The sequence below is a fragment of the Lactuca serriola genome, chromosome 1 (genome assembly GCF_051521515.1).
Source record: "Lactuca serriola cultivar US96UC23 chromosome 1, Lser_US96UC23_V15, whole genome shotgun sequence".
Taxonomy (NCBI): Eukaryota; Viridiplantae; Streptophyta; class Magnoliopsida; order Asterales; family Asteraceae; genus Lactuca; species Lactuca serriola.
Genome location: NC_136408.1, coordinates 164,006,207 through 164,012,873, shown reverse-complemented (window position 1 = coordinate 164,012,873; position 6,667 = coordinate 164,006,207). Strand labels below are relative to the sequence as shown.

The following is a 6,667-nucleotide window of genomic DNA, read 5'->3' as shown; positions in this document are numbered from 1 at the left end:
GATCTGGTAAAAGTTAGTTGGAGCGCCGACAGAGGTAAATGTTGGCGGACAGCAAATCGCCCTTTTAATGGAAGGAAGGTTGGGGAATCCTTTCGACCAATGAGCAGTAAGAAGTTAACTGAATCCAAGTGGAGGAGAACCCTTCGAGTATACTAGGGTAAGAGCACGTAGACCCAGAATGAGTACGCGGCCTCTGAGAAGAAAAGATAGTAGCTCAACAATGGATGGATTGAGGAGTCCAGGAGTTGGGAGTTTGGAAACTTCCCAACAATAGTTTCATGTATCCGGATTAGTAGACGGTTGGTTTGGGAACCAAGCCGAAGAATTCCTCGACGAAGCGCTAAGTATATCAAGGGTGTAAGATGTCGAGGATGATGCAGTATTCGATGACTGAGGGCTGGTTTTGAGAAATTAGGATGAGGAATCACTAGCAGGACTAGGGATAGTCAGGATGTCCTCGGATAGTAGTTAGTAAAGCAGTCAGATAGTAGTATTGTTGTAAGTCTGCGGGGGTAGCCGTAGCATTCACTAGCAGTCAGATAGTAGTAATAGTGTTGTATGTTTGCGGGGGTAGCCGTAGCATTCACTAGTAGTCAGATAGTAGTAGTAGTGTTGTAAGTTTGCAGGGGTAGCCATAGCATTCACTAGTAGTCAGATAGTAGTAGTAGTGTTGTAAGTTTGCAGGGGTAGCCATAGCATTCACTAGTAGTCAGATAGTAGTATAGTGTTGTAAGTCTGCGGGGGTAGCCGTAGCATTCACTAGCAGTCAGATAGTAGTAGTAGTGTTGTAAGTCTGCGGGGGTAGCCGTAGCATTCACTAGAAGTCAGATAATAGTAGTAGTGTTGTAAGTCTGCGGGGGTAGCCGTAGCAGTCAGATAGTAGTATAGTGTTGTAAGTCTTTGGGGGTAGCTGTAGCATTCACTAGCAGTCAGATAGTAGTAGTGTTGTAAGTCTGCAGGGGTAGCCGTAGCATTCACTAGCAGTCGGATAGTAGTATAGTGTTGTAAGTCTGCAGATGTAGCCGTAGCATTCTTCAGGTTAGTAGATAGCATGAGCGTGTTGTTTGGACGCGCGGGGGGGGGGGACAGTAGTACCCACCAGTTCGGGTGCAGCAGTGAAGATATGGGAATCCACGGGTTAGATTTCGGATTGCCCAAATGGTTCAGTTATGGTTAAGCCGGCGATCTGTCATACGGATCATCACCGTAGTTATGAGATCAGGGTAGCGGTGGACCGTTTGGGTTCGTGTATGTTAAAGGATACCGTTAGTCGGGGAGCCATCATGTTTTAGTCGTGGAATTGATGATGTCAGGATGTGACGTTTGGACCTGATCGGTGGATCGGGAGGTTGTTAGAGCCACAGTGACAGGATAACTAGTGGAAACTAGTTCCAGAGAAAGATTTCGTTCAGGAGTCATCGGAGCGACTAAGTGAGGAGTCCTTTGACTCCACAGTTGAGTTGGAACTCGGTGTTGCAGATAACCGACGAATGATTGGAGACCAGGAAGGTCTTGAGATATTTTGGGAAGCAGTCATATAGGCAGTTTAGTGTTTCAGGCGTATTCAGAGTTTCAGGCATGTTGAGTGTTTCATGCAGTTCAGTGTATCAGGCAGTTCAGTGTTGCAAGCAGTTCAGTGTTTGGATAGTTTCAGAGTTATGGACAGTATTAGTATTTGTGTTGGAATTCAAGTGAGGACGGTATAGTTGGTTGCTTTGGAAATGGCAAGTCCCTCTCAGCAGGATCAGTTGAGTCTTCTGCCAAGTATAAGTGATCTGCAAGGATAATTAGGCAGGTAGCCTTTCTTTCAGGAAGGGAGACTCAAGTTTTTGGAAGTTGAGTAGTCAGATGAGAGATAAGTAGGCTGGTTCCAACAGCATCGATTCAGAAGTCGCTGAAAGCGACTAGGAGATTGCGATGGAGTGTAGTGACTGGTGGGAGTCTGGTAACCCAGATATCGGCTGATTAGTTGGACCAGGGTAGTTTCAGTGCATCCGGTAAGCGAATGAAGGGCAACAGAATTTTCAGTCGGAGGAAGTAACGTTAAGGAAATTATGAAGAATTCAATACGTACCAATAGTAGTGACCAGCACTGTGGGTGGCTGGAGTGATGGACAAAAGGGTTAAAGTCACCAGGGAGGATGTTGAGGCGGATTGCAGGTCAGTTGACCATAGAGAACTTCGAGGACAAAGTTTAGTTAAAGTGGGGGAGAGTTGTAACACCCGAAATCTGAAAGGTCAAGAAAGGAAAGGAAAAACCCTAAGTTAAAGAGGGTTGACTCGGCAAGTCTAGGGAGGAACTCAGCGAGTCGGAGCGGGATCCGGATGTAAAGTAAGTGACCGACTTGGGGAATCGGCAAGTTGACTCGGCGAGTCTGGTCTAGGTTGGGAAACCCTAATTTTGGCACTTGGTACCCTATTTAAGCATCTTATTCTCTTCCCTAGGTCTCAATTGCGGCCCCTCACTACTAGAAAAAATCCCTTTAATGACGCGCATACAACGACACGCGCTGACAGTGGACACGCATTTGTGCGTGCCCTAAAAAATAATGTCAGCTTTGCAAAATGTGAAGAATAGAAGACACACATTTTTTGCGCACCCTAAAATTAATGTCCAAAAAAAACACGAAGGGCACCTACTGTAAAAGGCGTATCGTGTAAAGATGTCATTTTATATTGTTTTTTAGGAAGGCGCGTTCTCGCTTTTTTTTTTCAATCGGCGATGGTGGGAAATGAAATCCCAAAAAATTAAACACCTACCTAATGCTTCTTCTCCTTCAACAATCCTCTAACAGAGAACCCTAATTCTGTTGTGAGGCCCTAAGCCGCCATCACCAGTATCGAACCCCATCACCAACATCGAACCCCAAAAAATTAAACACCTGCCTAAGCCCGTCTTCCAGTACCTTGATCTGCACTCTCTCTCTCTCTCCCTACTCTTTGCAAGCCCTAAGCCGCCATCACCAGCATCGTACCCCATCAGCTCTAAGCAGCCATGGATTTTGTAAAGAGTGTTTGTCTCATATGTCTTCATTAGCCCCATCAGACACTACTCTTCTCTATCCACGATGTCGTCGAGTCTCCGTATGTTTTCATCAGCGCCATTTGACGAAAAGAACTAGGGCTTTGAACCACATCTCAATAAATTTATCAAAGAGATCCAGCGGCTCCTCTCACTCAAAACACCTTCGATTGAAGGTTATGTGACTCCTTACTGTCCTCATTCTCTCCTCTTCGTTGTCGTGTGTCGCCCTCCCTCGCTGTCTCCTTCTATCTATGCCCTTCTACTTCTCCCTCGCTGGGGGCCCTGGTACCTTCAATTTCCGTTTGCAATTCATTAGCTAATTTGTTGATTTCTTTAGGATGCGAATTCAAATCACATGTTCTTCTTTGGCAATTTGGAGGTGGAATTTAGGTAGTATTACAGGAGAGTAGAGGAAGGGAAACAATATCCAGTACTCTGTAGGAGATTAGCTAGCTTAAACGAAGAGTTCATTTCACATAAAAGTCCAACAGGTGGGTTCGATTTCATCTCCGGGAAGAGGATTGAACAAAAACTCATCGATTACAATCAAGAAGCAGAAAGATTTTGGGGTAATTCCAATTCCAGTATCATTTCAACATCTCTCAACGATCTCTAATTCTCTTCCACTTCATTTAATCTCTTAACATGACTTGATTTAGGTTATGCATATGAAGAGGTATCAGAATCTCAACTCATCGTCGATTCATTGCATACACCATGTATGACAAAGACAACGATTTCTTCAAATTATGTGTGAGAGATTTGAATTCAGGTTCTCTTTGTAGCAAGCCACAAGCTGATTGGGTCTGTAATGTGGCATGGGCTAAAGGGGGTCAAGCATTGCTATATGTTGTCACTGATCAAAAAAAAGAAGCCATACAGGTATCCTATATAAGTATATACAACTTTTTCTAAACTCTATATCTCTTATCCAATTTAAACATTTTATATTTCTTGTATATGATTTTAGGATATATTGTAGTATGCTTGGATCAAAGGATGAAGATGTGATACTCTTAGAAGTACCTGAAGAAAATGTGCATGTTAACATCAAACATACCAAGGATTTTAAGTTTGTGAATGTTTATGTGTTTTCAACCACATATTCAAAGGTATTATTATATACTAGCTTTAATTGTTTTTATTTCATTGATTTTTCTTTCAAGAATCATTCAAACTTCAAATTCTTTAGGTTTTTCTGATCAATGCAACTGATCCTCTATCTGGTTTAACACTTGTGTAGGAATGTGAAGCTTGTGCACATTGCATTATCGACCATCAGCAAGGCTATCTTTATCTTTTTACCAATGCTAACAAAGAAGGGCAATCAATAAATTACCATTATATCCTTCGTATCCCTCTTCACTCTTCAAGTCCAAGAAAGTGGGAGATTAGACTTTCTTTTGAGATATGTTGTTTTTACTTAATGAAAAAAAAAAGACTTTCTTTTTACCTTTTTTTAAATGTTATAGAATGTATTTATTGATGACAATGATTTGGTGATTGAGGATGTTGACTTTTGTGACACATTTGGTGCTTATTGTTAAACAAGGTGAAAGATTCAGGCTTTGTTCAGTTGCATTGCCTCTTCCAAGAAATAAGTTTTTTTTATAGTTTTATTAGTGTTATGATGATTCAGATTTCATATATTGTTATTTTTGTTTATTGGGTATAAAAATTTGAGACATTTTTTCCCTTTTGTCTAACAGGATGTGTTCCATCTTAAAGAGTTGGGATTACATTTTATTCCTCTTCCAGAATCTGTTTCCCAAATCTCACATGGACCAAATTATGACTTTTATTCACCAATCATGCAATTTACAATTTCATCACCTGTGGTATGTTTTTGTTAAAATTTTATGACGAACAAGCTCTTTTTGTTTACCATCTGAATTTGTTTTCTTTTCAGATGCCTGATGCAGTTGTTTATTATAATTTATCAAATGGGAAATTTGAAATCATTAAACAACAAAACCTGCTTCAATAAAGAACATGTGTTTTATATGGCACAGCTTCTGTGGGACCCACAATAGATAATAAATCAAATAGTATGGGGAGTCAAAGTCATGGAATGATCTTTCTGAGTGTTATGGTTGTGAAAATCATCAAGTGGTTTCTAGTGATGGAGTCAAAGTTGGTTTGACTATTGTTTATTCACATAAAAGGAAAAAAGAAGGTGAAAATCCTGGATTGCTTCATGGACATGGTGCTTGTGGTGAGTTGCTTCATAAAAAATGGTGTAATGAGTCAAAAAGTCTTCTTGATCGTGGTTGGATTCTTGCATATGATGATGTTAGGTTAGTTTTTTTTTAATTATTAAATCTTGTTCTATAATTAATATTGTTTTTTAATATATTTATATAGGGGAGGGGATTATAACAAAAGGGAAAAATGAAAGAAACAACACATTTTTATTTTACTTTGAAAAAAGGTCATAAAAGACCTTATATATTGAGTTTTTTCTGGATAAACATCATTTTTTTTCTTGTAGATCTTGTATTTTTTTACAATTAAACGAAAACAAAATCAACCGCTTGGACTTTTATTCATTTTTTTTATAAAAATGTACGTTTTTCTTACCCGTCATTCCTGACATTGGACAGCTTGCATGTCCATGACACGTGACAATATTAAATACATTAAATACATGTATTCTAACATCTTTGGCTTTTTGTTGTATTATAACAGGTTCTACTTGGAGTGCCTCACAATTCCTATATTTTTTGTTGGATTTAATCTTCCCAAGGCGAATCTAAGTTCTAATATATTGCAACTAACATACTTGCAGTTTATATCATCAAAATCTAAACTACATGCAAGGAATATGTAGTGTTTTTTTTGTTGCTGCTATTGACTAGTTTACCCTTGAGTATCCATTAATAAGATAATGTGAGTTAGTAGTTGTTAATGATTCAAATCTTTGTAATATGCTTTTGCAGGGCAATTTGTTATATTAGGCAGCCAACAGCTCCCTAACCCTTGTTCAAGTTGGTTTTAGCTTTCTAATATAGTGTTCCTTATGATGGAATCATGGCTCATTCCATCACAACAGAAAAAAAAATTGTTTGTTTTGGTGGATATTCGCATAAAAACCCTAAATTTTTTCAGAAAAATACGGTTTTACCCTAACATCACTTTTTGGTGGGTTTAGAGGGTGCTGCTTTCCCACAAACACCAACCTCTAAACTCAACAACTAGATAAATTAGAAAAGGGTATAATGGGAAAACCAATACTTTTTTTGATTTGGAATTGCTTCTTCATATATTTTTTTTAATGAACAAAAGGGTATAATGGGAAAACCAATATTTTTGTAAGTGGAAAGATAAATTAGAAAAGTGGATGATTAGCCTCTGGATGATGAAATTGTTTTAGAGTTAGACCAAATGGAGAAAGTATCTGATATAGAAGATATCTTGAGTTACAGGCCTGCTGCTGAACTTGAGCTTCAGGTAAGATTATGATCATTGTTGTTAATATCTATTACATGTTCTTTTTACTTATACATTATGTTAAAGACTATGAACATGTAGGAGTTGTTGGTGGATTCAGCTTCTGGTTTTGGAAATAGTGAAGCATAATATATATATATATATATATATATATATATATATATATATATATATATATATATATATATATAT

The 6,667-nt window shown here is 38.6% G+C and overlaps 1 pseudogene; it reads left to right on the top strand.

The window, feature by feature from the left end:
* Positions 1–2,995: 2,995 nt before the first annotated feature.
* On the top strand, positions 2,996–5,420 carry LOC145063700 (uncharacterized; annotated as a pseudogene).
* Positions 5,421–6,667: the final 1,247 nt, after the last annotated feature.